The sequence below is a fragment of the Symphalangus syndactylus genome, chromosome 23 (assembly GCF_028878055.3).
Source record: "Symphalangus syndactylus isolate Jambi chromosome 23, NHGRI_mSymSyn1-v2.1_pri, whole genome shotgun sequence".
In the NCBI taxonomy this organism is placed as follows: domain Eukaryota; kingdom Metazoa; phylum Chordata; class Mammalia; order Primates; family Hylobatidae; genus Symphalangus; species Symphalangus syndactylus.
This window is the reverse complement of record NC_072445.2, coordinates 68,322,604-68,346,445: the sequence shown is the minus strand read 5'-3', so window position 1 is coordinate 68,346,445 and position 23,842 is coordinate 68,322,604. Positions and strand designations below refer to the sequence as shown.

Genomic DNA, 23,842 nt, shown 5'->3' with positions numbered 1-23,842 from the left:
GGCTGATTGTGGCCAGATGTTATTCTTGCTGTTTGCTACATTTTATTGCTGTTATATTATCTTTAAACTATTGAACGATGACATGTAATGAAACTCCTAATATCCAGTAGTCAAAATCATTAAATTACAAGGTCTGCGAAGCCCATGTCCATCTTGAAAGCATTTTTCAATACCTTCCACACTTCTCTAACGTCCATTCATTTATCTTAGTATATTATAGCTAAGAGCCCTACATTCATGCTCTGAAAAAAAAAAAAAAAAAACAACTTCTGGGGAAAATATGTTGATGTAGTTATTGTTTTCATTATCATACATCATGTTCACATTACTATGGGAAAGAGCCCTTTTCGCTTAGGGAAAAAAAACAAAAAATGTCCTGAGAGGCGGGAAGGTGGAAACACACCAAATACAACAGCACCCTCCACTGGGCGTTAAAGGAAAGTGTGCTTTTGTGATGTGGACAGGAGGAAGTGAAGAAAGCCATTGTAATGAGAGGCAGATTCAGTTGCTGTTTGAAGCACAGGCGTTAGGGTATCAGAACATAAGTAAGTGATTGGAATCGGGCCATTTTTTAAAGTAGCGAGAACAATATAAAGAAATGTCCACTGACTCTCGGTGCTGGTAACTGAGAACGGAACTGTAAATCATCTCGAGTGAGTGTTTCGCTGTGACGTCATCGCAGAGGATGTGGGGTCCTTCACCATGATTAAGTTTTCCCTCTCCTTTTTGTTGGAATAGATTCTGACAGACAAAAGCAAATTAAACTCAGATGCAGTTCTCAACAGTCTGGAGAGGAAGCTGGATGTGAGTGCTGACCCTGGAGCCACTGGCTCTGTGAAGTTTGGTTTGCTTTGGAGCTTGACCCAGCTGCACCCGGGCGTCACCTGCTTTTCACCGCAGCCCACCTGGAACAGCGGAAGTGTCTGTTTATTCCGCAGTGAAAGCACTCTGTTACCAGTGCCGTCTACCTAGTGCGACTCCCCCGCTTTGGCTATCTTGTCTCATCCTAGAATTCTCACTGTGTCCTAGAAAGCCCCAGTGTTAGAGGTGTGAGGATCTTTAAAGACCATCTAACCTGACCTCTGCATTTTACACTTCATAAGTCTGAGGTGAGTCACTGAGTCATCTATATATAAATATTTTATTTCAACTAGCTGCAGGGTTGCTAATAACTAACTCTGTTTGGTGGCAACACCAATTTTTCAAAGAGATGTTTCATAAAGGACCCATTATAATCGAGTACTATCCAGGATGGAGGGCATCCAGCTGCCGGACTAAGGCTACTGAAACAGTTTGCTTTATTGCTTTTAGGGTCCGTTTTATTCATGGAAATGGATGAAGTCACACCCCAAACTGATGAATGGTTAGTTTTGGTCTGTTGGGGAATTATTCTTCCATAACATCGGTATGTGAAGTGGATGGTAAACCATTATACCCAAGGCAAGTCTAAAATGCGGTTTGAGTTTTTCACTGGCTCCTAGAGATGCCATCGAATCAAGTTAACTTCATGGCCAAATTAATATGCTTAACAAAATTGACCAATATTTTAGTATAATTAAGCAATAAGAGAGAAACTAAGAGTATCTCAGACACTTTATTTTTCTTTCATAGAAAGTTTCTAAGTTCAGTTATCCCAAGTCTTAGGTTTATAAAATTGAAAAGCAACATGAAATAAAACCAAAGCAAAACAAAACACCAAAGATGAGTTGACTCTCTTTAAAGGTCCTTAGAGCAACTTCACCATGTGAGCCATGCAGCCAAATGTTTCTAATGAATTGTGGTAAACAGAGCTAAAGAAACTAAGCGTGTGTGTGGATGGTAGTCTCTCAGAAATCAAGTCAGAAACTGGTTGCCAAACCATCATCCTTCACCCACGCTGTTAGGTTTACTTGTCACTACTGTTACTGGGGAGGTAGCCCAGGGGCAACGTAACCTCTGGTTTTCTGAAAGATGCCGCATAGACTTCTTCTGTGACCAATTTCCATAAAGTTCGTTTAGCAGTTCAAACTTTATTAAGACTCTTGACAAAAACAGCTGCTAGAATTGCAAAGGAATGTAATAAAAAACATAGAGTCAGAAACAACCGGAGTCTATAAAAGCAATATCCAGAGTGGCCAAGCCCCCTTGGGGGTGCAAACTGATCCCGGTCTCCATCAGCGCCGCACGGACCCCCGTGGGACACCCGGGCTTGACTGAAGTGCAAAGGCTCGAGGCTCCTGCCATCACCCGGCTGATAACCTAGTTACGGTCCAGGCAGGATGCCAAGTAAAGAATAGCACAAGCAGGTGGGGCATGGAGTTTTAAAGAGTGAAGATGCACTGGAGCAAATTCATTTTATGTTGCTTTTATTATGCAGTAAAGAAAAACCTCCAACACGTACTCATTTACAAAAAAAAAAAAATAAATGTTCAGTTGATTGTAGTTTCCATATTAGCACGAAGGGGCACAAATTGGTGTTAGCCAGAGACTCTGAGATGCATTTGGAAATCTTAGTGGAAAATTTCAGGTTTGAATATAAATACATAGCAGGAATTCGTGCTGACAATCCACTATTGTTAAGCTGCTCTGATGTGGGGACTCTTTGAAATACACTTCATATGTTATTAGAATGACCTCTAGACCGTTCAGGGAAATATAGGAACACAATCACCGGTATTGCTGTCCACATAAAAATGTAATATTCAGAAAATGAAAAATTAGAAAATACAGTTTATTTTTGTGGGTTTTGACTGAAATCCCAAGTGAGGCAGTTTGAAGAAGCTGGCGTGATAACGGAGGAAATGGAATCAAAAGTTAGTTCCCTCCCTTGGCCCTGCCTCTGCCCCTTCCAGCACACAAGCACAGAGTGAGGAGAGGACCCTCTCTGGAGACACTTGGAGTGCAAAATCAAATCTTCAAAGTAGGATGTAGGAACAGGCATTACCAGGATTGGCCAGTGAAGAATCATTTTGGAGGATCTTGGATGAGTGGCCATCTTAGTGTGAAAGCTGGGGATACAACACCCTGTGTACCGTCTTCAGAGGATGGGATTCCATTTGGGGATATAGAGAGGCAATCATTCAAGATCTCCCAGCTGTACAGCTCTTGGCAGTACTTGTATTTGCAACTTCCCCTGCCCCCTCAATGTGAGTGTTGTCTCCTGGGTTGTCTAATGTGGTGGTCCTACCATTCACTCATTCATTCATTCAACAAACATGTGAGAGCTGATTATGTGTCAATCACTGTGCTAAGCAATGGGGATGCAGAGATGCACACACAGCCCCTGTCCTCAGGGACTTCAGAGATCAAACAGAGATAGACAAGGACAATATAAGTTCTATGTCAAAGGTGGGAGCACAGAGGAAGATCGACTAACTCAGATTGCCAGGGTCTGGAAAGGGTTTGAAGGTGAGGTAGCAGTGGACTGAGACCCAGAAATAAAGTCAAGTCAGTGGATAAGGGATGGAGGGTTTTTCAGGCTGAAGGACTCCTGGACAGCCAGAGCATTTGGGGGGCACTGTGCCCGCTGATGGAGGAGTGCTAGGTGGTGAGGCTGGAGCACGGGCAGGAGGAGGCTGTGGGGAGAGGCTGGGGAGGCCAGGGAGGCCTTGTGGGGTCCAGGGTGAGATGGCAGCCTCCTTTTCAGGGGGCTCCTGGCTTCTCCCCATTCAGCTCGCACTATGTGAGGGGGACCAAAGTCTTGGACAGTGTCTGCTGTCCGCCTAGTTGCTTAAGTTTTATAAGGAAGAGTGAATGACTCAGTTGTCCAAATTCACCGAGAGGGTCTCAAACTGGGTTCTATAGACACTGGTCAATGTCCACTGCAGAGGGGCTGAGAAGATGCTGGAAGAGCCGTTTCCCTCACACACTGAAGACATGATCTATGAAGACGTGAAAGCACATGTTACAGCTAAAACCCAGTTCCGTTGGCATCCGCAGGACGGCACAGGCCAATCGCGGCTGACGCAAATGGTGGGAGGTGCTCGTGCCTTTTTCATGGTGATCAGAAACAGCAGTGTTGCAGGTGATGCCACTTCACTTAACACTGGGTGTGGGCGGATTCATCTGCTCTGAAAATTACATCTTTGGTGGACATCAGCTTGGACTTCGGTGAGGACACAACTTTTTTGAGGGTTGTGTGTGTATGTAAATTGTTTTTATTTTTCACCTTTATTGAGATATAATTCATATACTTTACAACTCACTCATATAAAGTGCATAATTCAGTGGTTTTTGGCATATGACGCTATTCATTTTTTAAAAAGGTGGTAAAATAATTTTTTTTTTTTGAGACAGCGTCTTGCTCTCTCTCCCAGGCTAGAGTGCAACGGCACAATCTTGACTTGCTGCAACCTCCACCTCCTGGGTTCAAGCGACTCTCCTGCCTCAATCCCGAGTAGCTGGGATTACAGGTGCCTGCCACCACGCCTAGCTAATGTTTGTATTTTTTAGGAGAGATGGGTTTTTGCCATGTTGGCCAGGCTGGTCTCGAACTCCTGACCTCAGGTGATCCACTGGCCTTAGCCTCCCAAAGTGCTGGGATTACAGATGTGAGCCACTGCACCCGGCCCTTTTAACAATTTTTAAAGTGTACAATCAGCAGCATTAATTACATTCACAAATCTGTACAACTGTCCCCATATCTAGTTCCAAAATGTTTGCATCATCTCAAGCAGAAGTCCTGCCTAATGGTTATTAAACAACGACTTCCCGTTCCTCCCTTTCCCTATCCCCCTCCCCTCCCTAACTGAATCCACTTTCTGTCTCTGTGAATTTGCCTGTTCTAGGTGTTTCTTGGAGGTGGAACTGTACACTATGTGTCCTTTTGTGTCTGGCTTATTTCACCTAGCATAATGTTCTCAAGGTGCATCCATGTTGGAGCATGTGTCAGAATGTCCGTCCTTTACATGGTTGAATCATATTCCATTGTACTTATATGCCACATTTTATTTCTCCATTTATCTGTTGATGGACACTTGGGTTGTTTCCACCTGTCAGCCATTGTGGATAGTGCTGTGTGGACATGGATAAGTATCTGTTCAAGGCCCTGCTTTCAATTCGTTTGGGTATATTCCTAAGAGCAGAATTGCTGGGTTATATGGTCATTGTTTAGTTTTTTGAGGGACCATCAAACTGTTTTCCATAGCAGCTGCACCATTTTACATTTCCACCAGCAAGTATGAGGGCTCTAATTTCCCTATCTCCTCAGCAATACTTGTTTTCCACTTTTTATTTAACTTTTATTATAGTCATTTTAGTGGATGTGAAGTGACATCTCCTTGGGGTTTGATCTGCATTTCCCTAGGAACTAATGATGCTGATTTTTCATGTCCTTATTGGCCATTCGTATATCTTCTTTGGAGGAATGTCTATTCAAAGTCTTTGCACATTTTAAAATTGGGTTGTATGTCTTTCTGTTGTTGAGTTGTGGGCATTCTTTACATATTCTGGATGTTAAACCTTTATCAGATACATGATTTCTAAATATATATTTCCCATTCCATAGGTTGTCTTTTCACTTTCTTGCTAATGTCCTTGGATGATCCACAACTTTTCCAAAGCAGGTAAAATAGCTTTTCTCCCTCTTTCCCTCTCCCCATCCCTAGCTTTCTTGCTGCCTCCCTTCTCTGTGAAGGCAGACAATTAAGTGACTGTGGGAAGGAAGGGGCTTTGATGTGCTGGGACACCAAGGGAGACCTTCTCAATCTGGCTTTCTCAAAGAGACCCTTTCTTTCCTGAGGGTATCACCCTGCAGAATATAAAATTCCTCATAGTGAATTAATCATTTCCCATCTACAGAGGCTACTTTTCAAAGTAAATATCCCAATCATCTCTCACTCCTGGGCAGAGTCCTAAGCTCTGCTCAGCCACATCTGCTTCTAGCATCCCATGTGTCAGGACGCCCACGTTCCGGGGCAGAAACTCCACCGTGCAATCACAGAGCAAGGCTGCTTCTAAGACCTTCATGTCTCCGCTGCTTCATAATGGGGAAGAGATGTGCCTGAATGTTTCAAATTAAGACAGGGTGTGGGAACCTAGTCCTACAATGAAATGACGGGAACCTCAAAGCTGGGGTCATTGCAAAGGATGCTGTTCCTGTTTTCCATCTGAGTCCAAGACTGAGCTTGGCGTTCTGTGGATAGTAGTCCAGTTTCATTAATGGGGTCAGGGCCACTCCCACTCCCGGAGCCCCTTCTCAGCTGGGTGAGTGCCCACACCTGCCAGCAGCCCTCCCTGTCTGTCAGCTGTCCCCAACTCCAGAGGTCCTGTGGGTGACAAGAACAGATTCATCCCCCAGGACTGTATCAGTGAAACTCGGCCAGGGCCTTGTGCTTTTTTAAAAAAAAAAAAAAGAAAAAAACATTTATTCTGGAAAATTCTAAGCACATGCAAAAGAAAACCTCCAGATTCCCACAGTTAGCTTCAACAATTATCCACACATGGCCAATCTTGTTTCAATTTTACCCCCACCTTCTACCCCCTGCTCAGTACCATTCTGAAGAAAATTCCAGGCCTCATATAAGTTCAGTCATACAGGTTTCAGATTATATATCTAAAAGACAAGGACTTATAAACATAAAGACCCAAATCCATTGTCACATGTCAACAATATTAACAATGATTCCTGATCATCATCCCATATCCAGTCATGGCTCACATTTCCAAATGTCTCATCAGTGTCTATTAATGATCCTATCTGTTTGTTTGTTTGAATCATAGATCCAAAAAAGATTCACGCATTGCATTTGGTCAATATGTTTCTGATAACCTGTAGCTACACGGGTGTTAAATAAGCTGAATCTGGTCCTTGGGAGAGGGGGTGGCAGGTAGTGTGTTCTGGAGAGGTGGACCTCATCACAGCAGAGGCCCCTGAAGTGGGTCTTCAGGAAATGTTTGCAGGAGGTTGTTCTCAGAGAAAAGTGTTAAAATGGAGGATGGAGTGGGGGGTTGGGGGAAGTTTAGGTGGGATATTTACTTCGTAGCATTTAACATTTTTATAGTGAGACTGTATTTGTACATTATGTATGAAATTTAAAAGTGAGTTTAAAAATAACGAAGAGAATAAAATGAAGACAGTGCATCAACCAGCTTGGCAGGTTCTGGAGATGTGGCTTGGAGACAGAGAGGTACATGCAAGACACAACAAGAACAAGTAAGGCCCTGAGCGGAGAAGGCCAGGAGCTCCCTCCATCCTTTGTCTCTTCCTTGGGCTAGATGGACAGCAGAGAGGAGGACCTGGGCGTTCTTTGGTCCTTGGGCATGAGCTCCACCCTCCTTCTTTTGCTAGACCTGTGGACATACAATTTTCTGTACGTAGATTTCAATCCTCCACCTTACCCTGCTGTGATTTTTAGGATCCTGTCCCCCATGGCTCACGAGATATTGAATGCAATTACGAGAATCAGATAGAGATGAAAAACTACTAGCTCTGATGAAAAATGCAGGACCAGCAGCCACAAGGGCTTTTTAAATTAAAACAAAACAAAACAAAAAAACCCTTGAAAAGGTCAAACTCCCTATGAGCCTCAGGCACAGTCCTAGCTGCCATCCCCCACCCTGCTGGAGAGAGCAGGGCAGGACCCCTGACCGGGCCTGAAGATGAGGAGCCCAGGAGAGGCAGAGGTGCGCTTGCCCTTACTTCCTTCTCCCAAATGAACCCGTTAAACAGAGGTCGCCATTCTCTGGGGAGGAGAGAGTGAGGGATGGAGAGAAGCTGCAAGACTCCTCCCCAGCTTTTCCCCAGAGGAGTGTAGTGGAAATTTCATTCCCTCTTAGAAAACCTAAGGACGTAGGAATAATGCTGCCTCTGGCTTAGCTTCTGTGCTTCATTTAACTAACTGGAAATGTCTTTCACTCTCCTGTGACTGAAAAGAGAAACAGTCTTTTAAATACCTCATCCCAACCACCATATGGTTCTCTAGGGCTGACTGGGAAGTGCCTGTGTTCAGACTCTGCCCTTAGGGCCTAGGGATTTAGTGAGGAGAAACAGCATAGACTTCAAGGTGAGTGACTGAACGTATTTGGCTGCTGTGTGTCGTTAAGATAATATCCTAATGATGTAACCAGGAGGCCAGCAGAAAGCCCCTGGTTTAGATGTTCTCATCAGATTCAGAAGCTTCATTTCTAAGGCAAGTTATCTCCAAATGGAAGATTCAGCACTGTTCTGTTGCATGTGGACAGTGAAACGCTAAATCTACAGCTGTGGAAACATAGATCCCATTGTACACAATTTTTTAAATAAACTCTATTTTTTAAAGCAGTTTTAGGTTCACAACTTGAGAGGAGGGCACAGAGATTTCCCATGCACCCCCTGTCCCCCTCTCAGCCTCCCCGACCACCAGCATCCCCCACCCGTGTGAGACATTACTTACAATGGATGAACCTGCATTGATGCATCATTATCACTCAGAGCACATGGTTTGCATTAGGGTTCAGTCTTGGAGTTATAGTTAATACATTCTACGGTTTGAGTAAATGTCTAGTGACATTATCCACCACTGTAGTATCACACAGAGCAGTCTCACCACCCTAAAGATACTCTGTGTTCCAACTACTCATCCCTCCCTCCCCTCAACCCCATTATCGAAAGACAAAATTACCACAAATGTAGTTCAAAGGCCGAATTGGCTGTTACTTGTGATTCTAGAATTGGGCAACATCACATTCTGTAAAGTAGAATGGATGCTCCAATGAGATGAGCAGGGGCAGTTAGTTGTTTTTGTTTGTTGTTTTTTTGGTGTGTTTTTTTGTTTTTGTTTTTGTTTCAACGGAGTTTCGCTCTTGTTGCCCAGGCTGGAGTACAATGGCGCGATCTCGGCTCACTGCAACCTCCGCCTCCGAGGTTCAGGTAATTCTCATGCCTCAGCCTCCTGAGTAGCTGGGATTACAGGCATCCGCCACTACGCCCAGCTAATTTTTGTATTTTTGGTAGAGACAGGGTTTCACCATGTTGGCCAGGTTGGTCTCGAACTCCTGACCACAAGTGATCTGCCCACCTCGGCATCCCAAAGTGTTGGGATTACAGGCCTGAGCCACTGTGCCCAGCCCGAGGTGGTTAGCTCTATAGGCAGAAAAGGGCTGAAGAAAGCAGAGATGGGACAAAAAAGCAGATTGGGTGCATCCAAGTTACTTTCCTTGTAGGGTTAAAACAGAGGGGACTTCCTTATTACAAGGATTCAGATTGACTGTAATATCCTGGGTTTTTTGGGAAAACCGACCAGTTTCAAAGCTGAGCTTGATTATGTGGCGCTGAGCACAAGGGACTCCATTCTGGCTTGGTGTGGTCTGCTGGGGCCTGGCTTTGTCCAAACCAATGGCCTCCTGTAAAAGGTATTTACCACCCACTGGCTTTTCAGGTCCTTGAGTTTTGACTCCTCTTTCCAGGCTCGGGCATCTTTTATGTCTTCCAGACCACTGGGGCTCCAGAGTTTCTATCTTTAGGCCTGGAGAGTTTTCTGAGAATTTCCATTCCCAAGGTTGCCCCTCACTTAGCCTGCAACAGTATCCCCTTTCTTTGTCTCATTAACTGCCATTGTAAGCTAATTTATTCATGTAAATCAAGGAATCAAAAAAAAAAAAAAAAGCAAACATACCAACTGAGTCAGGGGAGAACAGAGAAATAAAAGTGTATGGTAATATTATGGTAATAGCATTTTGATTATTCAAAGAGCATTATTTTTCCCCAAGGCTATGAACAAAGGTTGTTGATTTATATGATGGGTAGTACTCTGTCAGAATATAGTTATTTATTTTAATTTTATAATTGCAACTTCTAGGGTTAAGTCATCTTAAGGCACAGTTACAGAGGAATAACAATTAGTTAATTGAAATATGTGACTAGTATAAAATTACTAGTTTTAAAATCAGTAAAACATATGACGATCTTTCTTAACTTATACAAATGAAGACTGAAAGGTTGTGTTGTCTTGGCCAATGACCCAGTTGCAAAAGTAGAGGGTAATTCAACCTCATGCAATTCCCCAGTTCAAGCTGTGATGATGGATGTCCACTACACTTATTTTATGTTGACATAGAGTGGTTAACCTAAGCACAAATGTTTGATAATAACAGTGTATATAGCAGGCCTGGACATATGAGGCTTGTTCACTATTTCAGAATTAACTTTTGCAGTGATAAAAGCCACAGATGTGTAGAGAGAAGAAGGAGAAGCAGAAGGAGAAAGAGGAGAAGAAAAGGAAAAATTCTTGGCATAAATTGTTCATCAACAGGCGATTTTCATTAAAACAAGGCTAGGATCAACTCTGGAAAGCTTGATAAATCCCTGATAAGGTGCCCAGATGTTCTAATGAACTTTGTTGGGAGTTTTGCCCAAAGGCCAATGATTGGGATGGCCTCAGCATCTGATACTGATTCTTCAAAGAAGCGCCCCCTCCTTGCCCTGGGACATTGAGTGCCTGCTGGAGAGGCTGCAAATTGGATCAGCCTAACAGAAACTGCAGTCAGGCCTGGAAGCAATATTCAGGCTCACTTTTCCAGGAATAGTGTTCCAAGAAAGAAAGGATTCTTGGGATCTTTTCACTGCCTGACAGTGATGAGTATGTTTTTCCTGACAGAGTACAGGCTGCCTTCTAAGACCCCCAAAACGTTTTCAAGTCTGCTTCTTGAAGGCCTGAACACAGAAGATTCACTCAAAAACCAATTTATCCACAGTTCTTCGGTTGATCTCAAGCAGAGTCTCTCTCCTCGAGGAACTTACTGTCCTATAGAGACATATGCCAACTGACGAAGACCATGACGTGGCCAAAACACAATAAGACTGTTATCTTTCTAAGGCTCCGAGAGCCTCAGCCTAAAGCTCCCATGTGGGGCTTGATGGCTGCTGACACCCAGGACTCTGTTCCCCTGTCTTGCACGTGCATGGGCTACTAGATCTACTGAATTCGTTTCACCAAAGAAAGATTCGTCATCAGTTGTTCATCCTAATCTGATTGCTTACATTTTGTAAAATTTACAACAGGGAAGAAGGAAATGGACTTGGAGAACATAACCAGATATCAGTTGCCTGAGCTACAAAATGATTTTTTAAAAAGTTGGTTCTCATTTGGAATATGGTTCAAAATATAAGACCAAAGATATTCTATTGTCCTACAAAAGGGCATCAAGGTTCATAAATGAATTTGGAGATATTTTACCTCAAATGAAAGTATGTTCTGTCTTAAAAAAAAAAAAACCGATCAGCCTTCACTTGAAGTTAACTACAAAAAAAGGAATATATAAATAGCAGGATTGGCTGGTCTAGCCCACTGTTCTTAATGCCATATTGCTGTTGCATTCATTTCATACAGTAATAGGCTGTTAGATCTGAAAGGAAGCTTAGCCCCAGAATGGCAAATCACTTTCATTAAGAAAGCCAATAGCAGTGGGTTGGTGGTGGCTGCCCGGAGCCCAGGATTGAGAAGGATTCTGAGTTCACGTCAGAGCCCAAGGACCTGATCAACGGAAGATGTCTGTCATGGACATGGACTTGGGGAGGGAGGGCACGCCTCATAGGTGCCAGCCTTCTTTTCTTATGGATAAGAAACTGGATGCCCAGAAGCCATTGACATACAATAAACCCAATGTGTGTTCCTGGCAGAGCTTAGAGGAGAACCCCGTGTTTCCCCCTGATGTAGGGGAGCACAGACCGCAAAGGAGGAGCTGAGTCAACCAGGGGAGCCAGCAGCCGGCAGGGAGGACACGCACACGGAGCAGCCCTGGCTGCACACACCACACCGTGCAGTGGGGCAGCTGTTATGGCCCCAGCCCAGTTTCCTGTCCACTAGAGGCCTTTCCTTGGCGGTGGATGGGGACTGGAGAGCAGGACTTGACCGAGCAGAGAATGAGGGAGGGATGTGCCCCGGCATATGGGAGAAGAAGTATTCCTTGCACGAGTGGCAGCGATTAGTCACACTTGGTTCTAACCATGCTTCCAAGCCTGGCTTATCTTTAACACCCAGTCTACCTCAAGACAAACAATATAAAGGAGAGAAAAACACTTTGGGGTCATTTAGAATTACTTGCGTCACAGATCCAATGACAAAGGCAGCCATCGAGCCGCAGAGCAGGGAGAGGAAGCTGGGTGCCAGGTCCGCAGCTCAGCTGCCAGCTCCTCACCTTGTGCAAAAAGTACTTTTGTTAGACATCCCTTGTCAGGACTTAGAAACTGATGTTTTGTTCCAGAAGTTCTTTATCCTGAGATAGCTCTAAACTAGGTAGCTTGCCCCAAAAAGTCAAAAAAAAAAAAAAAAACATTAAAAAGTGCAACCTCTGAATTGAGCCGACAAGAATAGCATATCTGGGAACAATAAAATTTCATTATGCTAATAAAGTAGCAAAATTTGAGGCCTAGAATAATAATTTAAAAAAATTTAGCTGGATTCTAATGGAGCAGAAGACCAACTGTTTGAAGACAGCAGAGCAAACGCTAGCAAGTGCTCATGGGCAGAAATCACCAGTATTCTAATCTACCTGGTAGAAATGATATTTCTGAATTCTGTTCTGAAATCTTAACAGAACATGGTTCCTCTGTTTTGGTGAACTCCTATCCAATGGTGGGGTGTTTCAGGTGTTGACAGCCACCCATGTTCTGATACAAGGAACGTTCCCAGCTCCTCTCTGTTCCCTGTGACCTTGGTTTAGGTGGATATCTTAGTGTGAACGCTCTGGCCACCACGGGACATGTCCAAGCTGACCGACTCCTGCAGGCGCCTGATGAAATTCTCTCTCATGAAGCCTTGCCTTGTAGTCTCACTCACTGAGGCTGTCTTTGCGTTGTTTGAACATCTGCCATTCCATTTGCCCTGCACTGATTTTTAATGCTACCCACCGCTTGTACAAAATAGTGACTTCGGCTACAGACCTGTGGTGCAGTGAGCAGGTTTGTCCGAAAGTGCCCCTGGGGGCTCTGACTTTGCGTTGTCTGATAGATAAACTCTCTGGTACCAGGGGGTTCCCTATTTTTTTCAGTAGAAGAAGCTGCTCCAAACCTTGTTCCCTCAGGACTGGGGATTCCTCCCATTGCAGGAGGGACCACAGATTCCCACAGGTGCATAAACTCTCCAGGCTCAGCTGGGCACGGTGGCTCACGCCTGTAATCCCAGCACTTTGGGAGGCCGAGGCGGGTGGATCACGAGGTCAGGAGTTTGAGGCCAACATAGTGAAACCACGTCTCTACTAAACATACAAAATCAGCCAGGACTACGTGCCTGTAGTCCTAGCTACTTGGGAGGCTGCGACAGGAGAATCACTTGAACCCGGGAGGCACAGGTTGTGGTGAGAAGAGATCATGCCACTGCACTCCAGCCTGGGCAACAGAGCGAGACTCCGTCTCAAAAAAAATAAAATAAAATAAATAAATAAATAAATAAATAAATAATTCTCCAGGCTCAGGGTGGCTGATGTTCAACAGGTGTCTCATCCTGTAAAGAGCCGACAGAGCAAACCCAGACAGCCTGGCACCGAGCAGGCTGTCGATGCCCCCACAGACAGGGCTGCTTTGCTGTGGGGTCTCTGTGAAGAGGGAGGCCTGCGTCCCCTCCTAGAACGAAGCCCACACCTCAGGTCCTGCTGTGCCCTGGGCTGGCACATTGCCCTGTGGGGTGTCGGGAAGCTCAGGGAGTCCTGTGCCTGTTCTTCTCTTGTTGACCCAGGCACAAGTGAAGTCTCCTGAGAAATCCTGCTCAGGTCATACTGTGCAACTTCCAGACGTCCTCCTGCACTTCCGCAGACGAGGGGTGGAGGCTCACAGAGCGTCTCGCTGGGCATGAAGAGACCCATCCTGTGTGACTACGTCTGATCTCCCCTAGTGGATCAGGGATGGTTTAGCCGGATGGGGCCATGGTAGCTCCTATGACCTGGTGAGAAAGCTGAGGAAGGGAGACACGGGGAGATCCTGGGAGATCACAGGGTTACCGTGAAGGTCACAGCGATGAAGAAATGAAGGCTAAGGAAGGGGGCTTGGATAGCAAACCCACAAAATGAGACCCTGAAGAGTCCTGGTCCAGCCCCCACGTGCACTTGAGCAAAGTCACTCAAAGTCTCTGAGCCTCACCGATGGCCTGGAAATTCAGGAGTCTGCCCGCCTGTGATGCAAAGTCCTCTTCTTCTCTGTGTCCACCGCCAGTTGCCCCTTTTCCTCAGCATCCTCTTCGCTTCAGCATCCATGAGCCCTCTCTTGTTTCATCCTGTCCTGCATCCCAGTGACTGTGGCTTTTCCCTTCTCCATCTGCCTCTTCCACCCTCTCCTCCTCTCAGGCCGTGTCCCCTCCTTACTGGCCTGGAACATCTCTCTGTGCAGGGCCAGACGTGCCCAGGACAGCTGCCACCTCTGGGCACTGTGGGCCAGCGCACGGCCTGGGGCCTCCTTGGCATTTGCTGAATTTAATTGAGAAGAAAACAAAGCTACGTACCAAGCGAGCGCCATGGTAAGGCACCACGCACTTCCAGGGTATCCATAGGTGCCCTAGGGACAGAGGGGCCGGTTGCAAAGGCGTGAGTGTCTGGAGAGCGAGGAGCTTTCCACAGAGCAGACTGCATCACAGGCCTCCAACTACAGAAGCAGAAGGAGCCCAGGGGCCCAGCTGCGGGCTCTGAAACCCATCACTGGCTTCCACCTGTCCTTGGAGGCTGTGCTTCCTATAGGCAGCCGGGATACTGAGGCAGTATCCCTCCTGGGAAATGGGGAATTCCTCTGATAGGCACTGTTGGCTTGAGAGCTATCTCATGGCTCCTCAGAAACATTCTTAGACTATGGAGTGGTCCGGAGGCCTTCCCCAACCCTCGCCCCACTCTCTCCTTCACTCGGTCTGACTTGCATCCCAGCCTGGCAGCTCCGCTAGGCTTACCTGGCTCTCCCATTCTTAGAGGTGTTTCCCTTTACAGTGCTTGCATATTTCACAGGCCTTGGTACCTGCTTCTCTGGGGACCTGGACTAACACAGTGGGCCTTGCATCTGACCGGTGTTGGCAGACACAGGGAGGAAGCCTCACATGCTGACCCTCAGAGCTGGAAAGGGATCTTGAACCCTGTGACAAGTCAGTAAATGTCTGTTGTTTCCCACTCCTGGGTAGTAACCACATGAATGGCCAGTGTCTGTAGAGTGACAATTAAAAATTCCTTAGACATGCCCAACAAAAATGTGATAGAAAATAACAAGCACGCTCTGAGATTAGGGCAGGAAAATGATTGATACAGAGTTTATTGATACAGGGTTATTCTGCTAATTATACAAATCTCTGCTTTTTTTTTTTTTTTTTTTTTTTTTTTTCCAACGGAGTCTTGCTCTGTCGCCGGGCTGGAGTACAATGGCACAATCTCGGCTCACTGCAACTTCCACCTCCTGGGTTCAAGTGATTCTCCTGCCTCAGCCTCCTGACTAGCTGGGACTACAGGCACCCACCACCACACCTGGCTAATTTTTTGTATTTTTAGTAGAGATCGGGTTTCACCATATTAGTCAGGACGGTCTCAATCTCCTGACCTCGTGATCCACCCACGTCAGCCTCCCAGAGTGCTGGGATTACAGGTGTGAGCCATAGCGCCTGGCCAAATCTCTGCTTTTTTTTTAAAGCTTTGAAGACCCGTCTAATTAGTTAAGATGTATGGCAAGCATGTCACAAACATTTTTTCAGCTAGCTCAAGCCATTCTACTTTATAAAAGCATTCCAGGAGTACCTGTTAGGAAATTCAGATGATCAAATGAAGACTGTCAAGAATTCTTTCCAGATACTAATGCCCAACATCCACTAGGCACTCTTGGAACCATGACTGATTAGAATAATAATTCTAAGTTAAATGGTGAGAATGCTGGGTCTGCAGAGGAATGGGGTTGGATTCCCTCAGCAGGAGCTGACCCTTTGTTCAGTGGGGTGTGGAACAGTTCGTGGAAATGGGGGGACGGCACTGACCTAGCCACTTCATAGGTGCGATTATTACAGCATCGCCATGACGTATTTATTACTATGCCCATTTTGCAGATATGGGTGCAAATGAGGCTCAGGGTGGTTAACTTTCACAATATGAGCAACTGAGGCTCAGGGTGGTTAACTTTCACAGTATAAGCAACTGAGGCTCAGGGTGATTAACTTTCACCATCAGTCAATAAAATTGAACTCCATGTCTGTTTTGTGTAGTCCTCCCTGCCTCCGTACTTTCAAGGGCCTGCATTCATCCCACCAGGTGAGAAGATGCTAAATGGCCCTGCAGAGCGCAGGCAGAGTCCATGCCCATCCACTTCTCTGCCCTGAGTACCCAGCCTCTGTCTGGCACAGACAAGATCCCCCAAGATGTTGCTGAGTTGCAGGGAATTGAGTGACAGTTTAATGAAGGGCCATCTTTCCAGTGTTTAGAAACCATGTTTGCTTATTTGTTTTTGCTTCAGCTTAATTTTCCTTTAAGCCTCCACCTGTGGGTCTCTGTGGTTTTCAAAGTTTAGACTAGTTCAGCAACTACAGGATTGCCCTGCCCTGGGGCAGTCTTCCTTCCAAAGAGCAGGCACAGGTACCAAACTCTGTGCCCTGTTCTTTGGTCTGGAAAACATAGTCGCTCAGCAAAGCCGGTTGTCAGCCCTCGTGGTCTGAATTATACCTAACTGACCTGAAGGAACCCTGGTAGCCCTGAAAATGGAATGCTCTTGCGTGAGTGGGTCAATACCTCTTTTGAGTTGACTTTTCCTTCCATTTCTTAGGAGTGGCTTTTTGAGAAATGTTTTAAAAGTGTACCTTTTCTTAACACACAAAAAAATGTTCATTATAGGAACATTAGATATAAACATAAGCAAACAAAAGAGAATTTAAAAACACTCATGATTTCTCATGATTTCTTTTTGTTGTTGTTTTGAGACGGAGTCTCACTCTGTCACCCAGGCTGGAGTACAATGGTGTGATCTCAGCTCACTGCAACCTGGGTTCAAGGGATTCTCATGCCTCAGCCTCCTGAGTAGCTGGGATTACAGGCACCCGCCACTACGCCCAGCTAATTTTTGTATTTTTAGTAGAGACGATGTTTCACTATGTTGGCTAGGCTGGTCTGGAACTCCTGACCTCAAGTGATCTGTCTGCCTCGGCCTCCGAAAATTCAGGGATTACAGGCGTGAGCCACCGTGCCTGGCCTGATTTCGTTTTTTAAATTTACCATAATTGTGACTACATAACACTCGTGATTTCATCGTCCAAGAATCACTGTTCTTTACACCCCAGCACGTACCTGTCCAGCCCCTTTATACATTTGTCCCGAGTGTCCCATCATGTTTCAGTGACCCCTGGGAGCCCACATTGCTCTCCATGCACACTGATGCTGGAGGTGCACATTTGTAATTTTAAGATATTCACAGCAGATATTGGTAAACATCTGTTTTTCTACTTGTGAGAACATACAGTGATAATCATATCTTTTTTTTTTTTTGAGATGGAGTTTTGCTCTTGTTGCCCAGGCTGGAGTGCAATGGCACGATCTCAGCTCATTGCAACCTCCGCCTCCTAGGTTCAAGTGATTCTCCTGTCTCAGCCTCCCAAGTAGCTGGGATTACAGGCATGGAGTAGAGATGGGGTTTCTCCATGTTGGTCAGGCTGGTCTCGAACTCCCGACCTCGGGTGATCCGCCTGCCTCAGCCTCCCAAAGTGCTGAGATTACAGGCATGAACCACCACGCCGGGCCTAATTGTATCTTTAATTGGGATACTCTGTATTTAGACATAGTTGTTTTTAATTGTATCAGTTTATACAGGCTGCTCTGTAATATCTTTTTTTAAGTTAAAATTATGTGGTGAACATCTTTCTACATTCACCAGTCGTCCTGGTAGTGGCAGGATGGAACCTCCCGTTCTCACTTACTCACTGACTCCTCTGTTCCTGGATATTTAGTGGTTGATGCTTCTCCCTACTCTAAATTACAAAGGATGCTTTCAGGAAAACCATTTCACTACGTCTTTTTGTTTTTCTCCCTAGGATATAGTCCTCAAAGTAGAATTTCCAGGTGAAAGGGTATGCAGATTTTTAAAGCTTTAAATACTCATACCAAATACAGTTCCAGAAGCGTTGTTCTTATTCACATTCCCACAGCATTGATGAAAGAGTCTATGTTCTGACGACAGGCTCTTGCAGCTCCGTGTGTGGCATGTATGTATGTACGTAAAATTGCCAACTTGATGAACAGTGTTTTATTTTTGAAAATTTGGAATGCTATCGTTCCCTGTTACTTTTTAAAACATGGCTGGTTTGCAAGAAAATAAGCCTATTTTTCCTAAGAAATGAATTCCTGGTCTTTGATGTCTCTGGCTAGAAATACCTGTGTTTTAAAATGTGAGTGTTATTCTTATTCGGGTATGTAAGACCAACAGATCAGGAGATGACTACCACTGAAAAGGGAGCTTATTACACACAGTTCCAAAGAGGAGGGGTGTGCCGTGTCATGGGGGCACATGAAAGCACCAGGCTGGTTGGGAGGTAGAGGAAGGGGAGAAACTGTGGCCAGAGCCTTCACTGTGGTTTCAGCAGGAAGGAACAGGTAAGGAAGGGCAAGCAGGCTGAGGATCGGCCAGGTGGAATAATTTCAGCAGGCTCTGGCTCATAAGACTGTCCCTAGTTGTCTGGTACATGGACCTGGGTGTATTAGGGAAGGTGGATGGTGGCCCAGAGCATGAGAGCCCCATGAGGGAGGTGGTTGGGGTGTCTATGAAAGGTGAGCTTGCAGGTGAATTGTTTATCATCTCAAGGAATTAACTAACTGGGGGGTGGTGGGGCAGAGTGGGGAGGAGCAGTCTCTCCAGGGTCAGCCTAGGCCCTGGATGTGGAAGCACCAGAGTATAGAAAATAAAGGCACGGTTCATACGGCATGCCCCTGGCTCATGGATGGTGTGCCTGAGTGTGCAAAACGATCTCGTGTCAAGTGAGGTGGCTCAGGCTGCTGTCCTTGTCGCTGCAAGCCCGGCTTGGAGAATGAAAGCTCACTTGTTGTAAGGGTCCTCCATGCATCCCAGCACCCCTGGGTGGGGCCAAGGGTATGCTGCACCTTCTATCACAAGGAACAATTACTATTAACAAGACGGTGCCGCGGAATGCACTTCCTAAATTGTGGACAGTGTTAGCAAATTCCTAAAAGCACTCAATACCTCTTCAAGCAGGAAGGTGAAGCCTTGTTGTTCAGAGTTCACTTTTTCTTTGTAACGTATTCTATTTCTGAGACCTTTCTTATACATTTTATTTAGCCAAGGCTCTTTGCCAAGGAGTTTGCATCCACCCCACTGCTATTTGAGGCCATGCTTGCTGTGAGTTTCTCCAATTCCTCTCCCTGCTTCACCCACTCCTTCTGAAAAACACAGCTAATTGATGTTCAATTTGGCCACAGAAACCTATTATTGGAATTGATGGAATACAGGAGGATTTGTGGACTAGAATTTTTTTTCTTCTTCAAGAATTACAAGCTAACCCCAAATTATGGCAAGAATTCTTCAGGTTCAATAATTAAAAGCAAAAGGCAGTCCCCGCGGAGAAAAAACAGTGTGGTCTGGAAGATATCTTTCAAATTGAAGCAGACTGTGTAACTCCCAAATATTATGGATACAAATTAGCTGTATTTGATCACTGGGTCTTATTTACCCTCGTTGTCTTCATTTCTGTGGTTTTCTCATACACTGTGTTTACAGGACACTTGGTTTCACAGCTCAGTGTCGGAGTCTGGGCTGCAGGGGTGGTGAGATCGAGCTTCATATTTGAGGAGGGGGAGAGGGTAGACAGAGAGAGAAAGGGGAGACAGAGAGACAGAGAGGAGAACAGGAGACAGAGGGAAGGGAGAGTATAAGGGAGAAACAGAGACACACAGGAAGGGAATGAGAAAGACAGGGAAGACAGAGACATAAGGACAGTAAGACACAGAGGGAGAGGGAGAGGGAGAGGAAGAGAGAGAGAGAGAGAGAGGGAGAGGGAGGGAGAGAGAGAGGGAGAGAGAGAGAGAGAGGGAGAGGGAGGGAGAGAGAGGAAGAGAGAGAGAGAGAGGGAGCAAGAAAGGGAGCAAGAGAGAGAGAGGGAGAGAGAGAGAGAGAGCGAGAAAGGGAGCAAGAGAGAGAGAGGGAGAGAGGGAGAGAGGGGGAGAGAGGGAGAGGGAGAGAGGGGGAGAGAGGGAGAGAGGGAGAGGGAGAGAGAGAGAGGGAGAGAGGGAGCAAGAGAGAGAGTGAGAGAGTGAGAGGGAGAGAGAGAGCGAGAGAGAGAGTGAGAGCGAGAGTGAGAGAGTGAGTGAGAGAGGGAGAGGGGAGCGAGAGGGAGCGAGAGGAGCCTTTTTTGGGAGATATGCTTTTCCTCAAAGACACAGAAGTCTTACACATTCAGACCAAAGATATGCTAAAAGCCAGCACATTGTGTTATGTGAAATGTTTCGCTTGTCTCTTGGAATGATTGATGTGAACCTGAGAAGAATTTGAAATTTGAGCAGCCAAGCAACCAGGAATTAAGACCTTATCTAAAATTTAGGCGAAAACTCCAGACCACTGTAGTTAAGAAATCGGGTTAGAAATCTCCTGAGAAGTGACTTTCCCACAAGATTTCTGCTGCTTCCTAGTTCTGAATGGATGAGAAATATGACAAAAATGTACCATTGCATTTAGCATCGCCTGTCCCTTTTTCTGGTTTGGGGTAAAAGTAGGAAACCAAGAGATGCAAACAAACGGATAAACAAGCGTCCCTCCAGGGAGTCACTCTGGTGTTTGGGGCTGCGCTGGTTTGGATTTCGGGAATGTCGCAGGGGTTCTCTTTTCCAAGCTCTCTTTTCTGTTCCCAGAACCTCAGCCTGCAGCGGATGTGGCACTATTGTCACAGTGAATGCGGACGGTTGGGCACTTGCTCCCCTCCGGTGACTTGACTCAAACTTCTGGCTGGTTCAGAGGGAAAACAAGACTGGTGGTCTTGATGGACCCAGTTTGTGTGGGCATCTGTTCGCGTGGCCCTTGCATGCACAGCCTGCCCTGCAGAGCTGGTGGGCGTCCCAGCAAAGTCCCAGAGCAGAATGGGGGGATCCCAGTGGGTGCTGCGGGGACGCTGGTGGTGGCCTTGCTGTCCTCACCTTTGCCCACAGCTGGAAATTAGTGCTTCATGTGTGAGGAGTATGTGTTTACACTTCCCCTGCACCAGGAGTCTCCACACACCCAGTGCCTGGGCGTGCATTTATGCTGTGGGGCGTGGAAGCAGTGGGGACGGTGTAGACAGAGCCACACCTGTACCTGGGCAGGAAGCAGAGCGGAGAATGTGCTTGGGAGTCTGTGCGTTCATGCGTGTGTGTGTGTGTGCGTGCATATGTGTGTGCATGTGTGTGCTGCATGTGGACGTGTGTATGTGTGCGTGTGTGTGTGCAAAATGGGGCTGTGGTGATCTAGTCTGCTAGATTCTAGGGGTTATAATTGACTTCAGGATGGATCACGAGTAGCTGCTTGTATCCCTGACAAGCTGACCATCCTGCACTGATCCATGCAGGCTATTTCTATGACAAATTGGATTTGCTCCCAAACAGCCCATTCTTGGGGAAATGCACTGCATTTCTTCTTTTTTGGATAAATGATACGGCCTCAGATATGGGCTGGCTCCTCCCCTGGCTGAGCCGGGTGAAGATGCAGGAGGCCACACTCTTCCTGGGGTGGCTGTCCTGAGAGCTGCCAGGCCCAGCTCACTCCAGCTACTTCCTCAGGATGGGAAGCCCAGGTGAAGGAGGCACATGGGGAAAGTTTTGGTCATTTTATCTCTTTCCAGAATAAAGCTCCAATATTGTAGATTCACGGAAGAATTTTGTTTCATTTCAGTTTTGGGCTTTTCTACCCAATATAGGTCAGCTGGATCTCACAAGCTATTCTGGCTTCTAAGGCATAGCCTGTCGATTCTAAGGAAATTTGTATTGTTATCCTCCATCAAAGAAAGGGGTAGGGGAGAGTTTCTTGGGGAAGAGGAAACAAGAATTGCTAAGACTGGTTAAGAGAATATCTACTCGAGAGTTTAGTTCTCCCATGCCTTTGGGAGACAGAGAATTCTATAAAGATCATGAGGCTTCCCAGAGCTTTCCACCTTTTCAAATGAGGAATTTGTTTAAAATCATCCATAATTTAGTAATATGTTGCTTTAAGATGGCAATATTTTAAATAACCCCATAGTAATCAATAAGCCTTCTATTCTTTTCATTGTTATTTGCTAGAAACTTTTGCTGGACTTGCTCCATGGATCACAATTTATTATTTGTTTGGTGTATGAAAATAGTCCATTAGAAATTGTGTTAGAGTTTACTTGATAGCTCAGTGTCCAGGAACAGCCAGAAATCTATTCACCTCCCTGTCTACAATGCTTGATTGGTTCCAGCATTTCAGGCTGATAGCACTTATTTGGTTCTTGCTTGTCTCCAACTTGCAGTAAGATAATCTTTTATAAAACATATATAAAGATATAAAACATATCTTTCAAGGTTTATCATTTATAGCCTATAGATTGAGCCATCAAAAAACAAATGATTTATTTAAGTTCATTAGTCTTAATTTTAGACGTGTTTCTGCCACTCTGAAGCTTATTAAACCAATTACCGTAAATGAGTCTGTTCATTCCTTTTCCACGAAATGCACGGGCCCGGCACACGTAACTGCTTTAACTACTTAGCTATTAATTACATACTAACTACATAAATATGGAAAATCATCGTGCATGTTTTATGTATCACCCCTGAGATGTGCATGTTTGTTTGAAATTGAGTGGAGTTGTATCAAAATTGCATTTCACTTCTATGAATTCAACCTTATGTGTTCAGCAGAAAGAAAAAAATATTAAATGCTGTGGTCAGTTGCACACTCTCATGCTTCACTGTGTGTCCTGGAGTGAAGCAGGGCTGGGGGCTCTGCAGGTGCCATGCCCCTCAGCAGCCACATGTGGCACAAACATCCCATGTGCTAAGTGTAAGCCTAGGGCTTAAAGAGAAACGGCCTCTAAACCCAGGCAACACCTTCATTTGGTGTCCAACCATAGAAGCAGCCAACACTTCTACCAATGAAGAAAATGACAAAGGGCATGTCCACGTGGGGCATTCTGAGGACGGTTCAAGGTGACGCCCTCTTTCCCTCTTATGTTCTGATATGAGAAGCTACCCTGTGGGTGAGCTGCAGCTCCACTCAAAATTAATGACGGATGGGGGGCATTTTCAGCACAATTTGAATTTCCTCGTTTCTTTCTCATGTTTATTTCTCTGATGTTTCTGTGATCCTTTCCTGAACTTTAGCCTGTACTCAGCACGTGCTCGTGGCCAGCTGAGGAAACCCAAGGCGAAGAGATGAGTGTGTTGGAAAGTTGGAACAAAAGAGTCGGCAGGGCGTGTCAGTCTCAGCGTGGCTCCAGGCAGCACCTTCCCTTAGCAAAAGCTGTTTTTGAAACAGAAAATAATTCAGTTCTGATACATGTGCAATTCTTACAGAAGCAACCTGTGCCTCAAAGGTCCCCTTTTTTAGGGTTTCTAAGGAGGTAACCACGTCCTAATTAAACATTAAGTAGGCCTAACCTGACCACTGCTTTTCAGTTATACTTTTAAAAGAGCCATTTTCTGAAAATATGCCTTGCCCTGATTTGAGCTGAGAATGGATTTTTATCATTAGCTATAGCTGATATGCTGTGAAGTTAATTGCCTTCAAAATCTGAAGGTGCTTTAGTCATGAACCAAACGTTAAAATATAGAGTGAATTTAAAAATTATAGAGTGAATTTGGGCATTTCCAAGCATACACGATAATAGGTTTCCTTTGGACTGAGTCATCTGAGTTGACTTTTTACGGAATAAAAATGTAAGCAATAAATGGAGACTCCCCAATTTTCTCTTTATTGGATTCAACAGTCTTCTGAATCTGAAGTCCCATTTGCATC

General features: G+C 45.4%; 1 long non-coding RNA gene across 8 annotated transcripts in view; it reads left to right on the top strand.

The window, feature by feature from the left end:
* Positions 1-23,842, top strand: part of LOC129473263 (uncharacterized) — a 264,435-nt gene that overhangs the window by 189,637 nt on the left and 50,956 nt on the right. For 4 of the 8 annotated variants that reach the window (XR_008654224.2, XR_008654227.2, XR_008654228.2 and 1 more), the window contains one exon: positions 739-2,080. The exons of 1 other annotated variant lie outside the window; for it this stretch is intronic. This is a non-coding gene — a long non-coding RNA (uncharacterized lncRNA). Of the gene's footprint in view, positions 1-738; positions 4,090-5,485; positions 5,544-23,842 lie in introns of those variants that run through there. 3 more of the 8 variants (XR_010119218.1, XR_008654226.2, XR_010119225.1) reach the window with 2 other exon arrangements.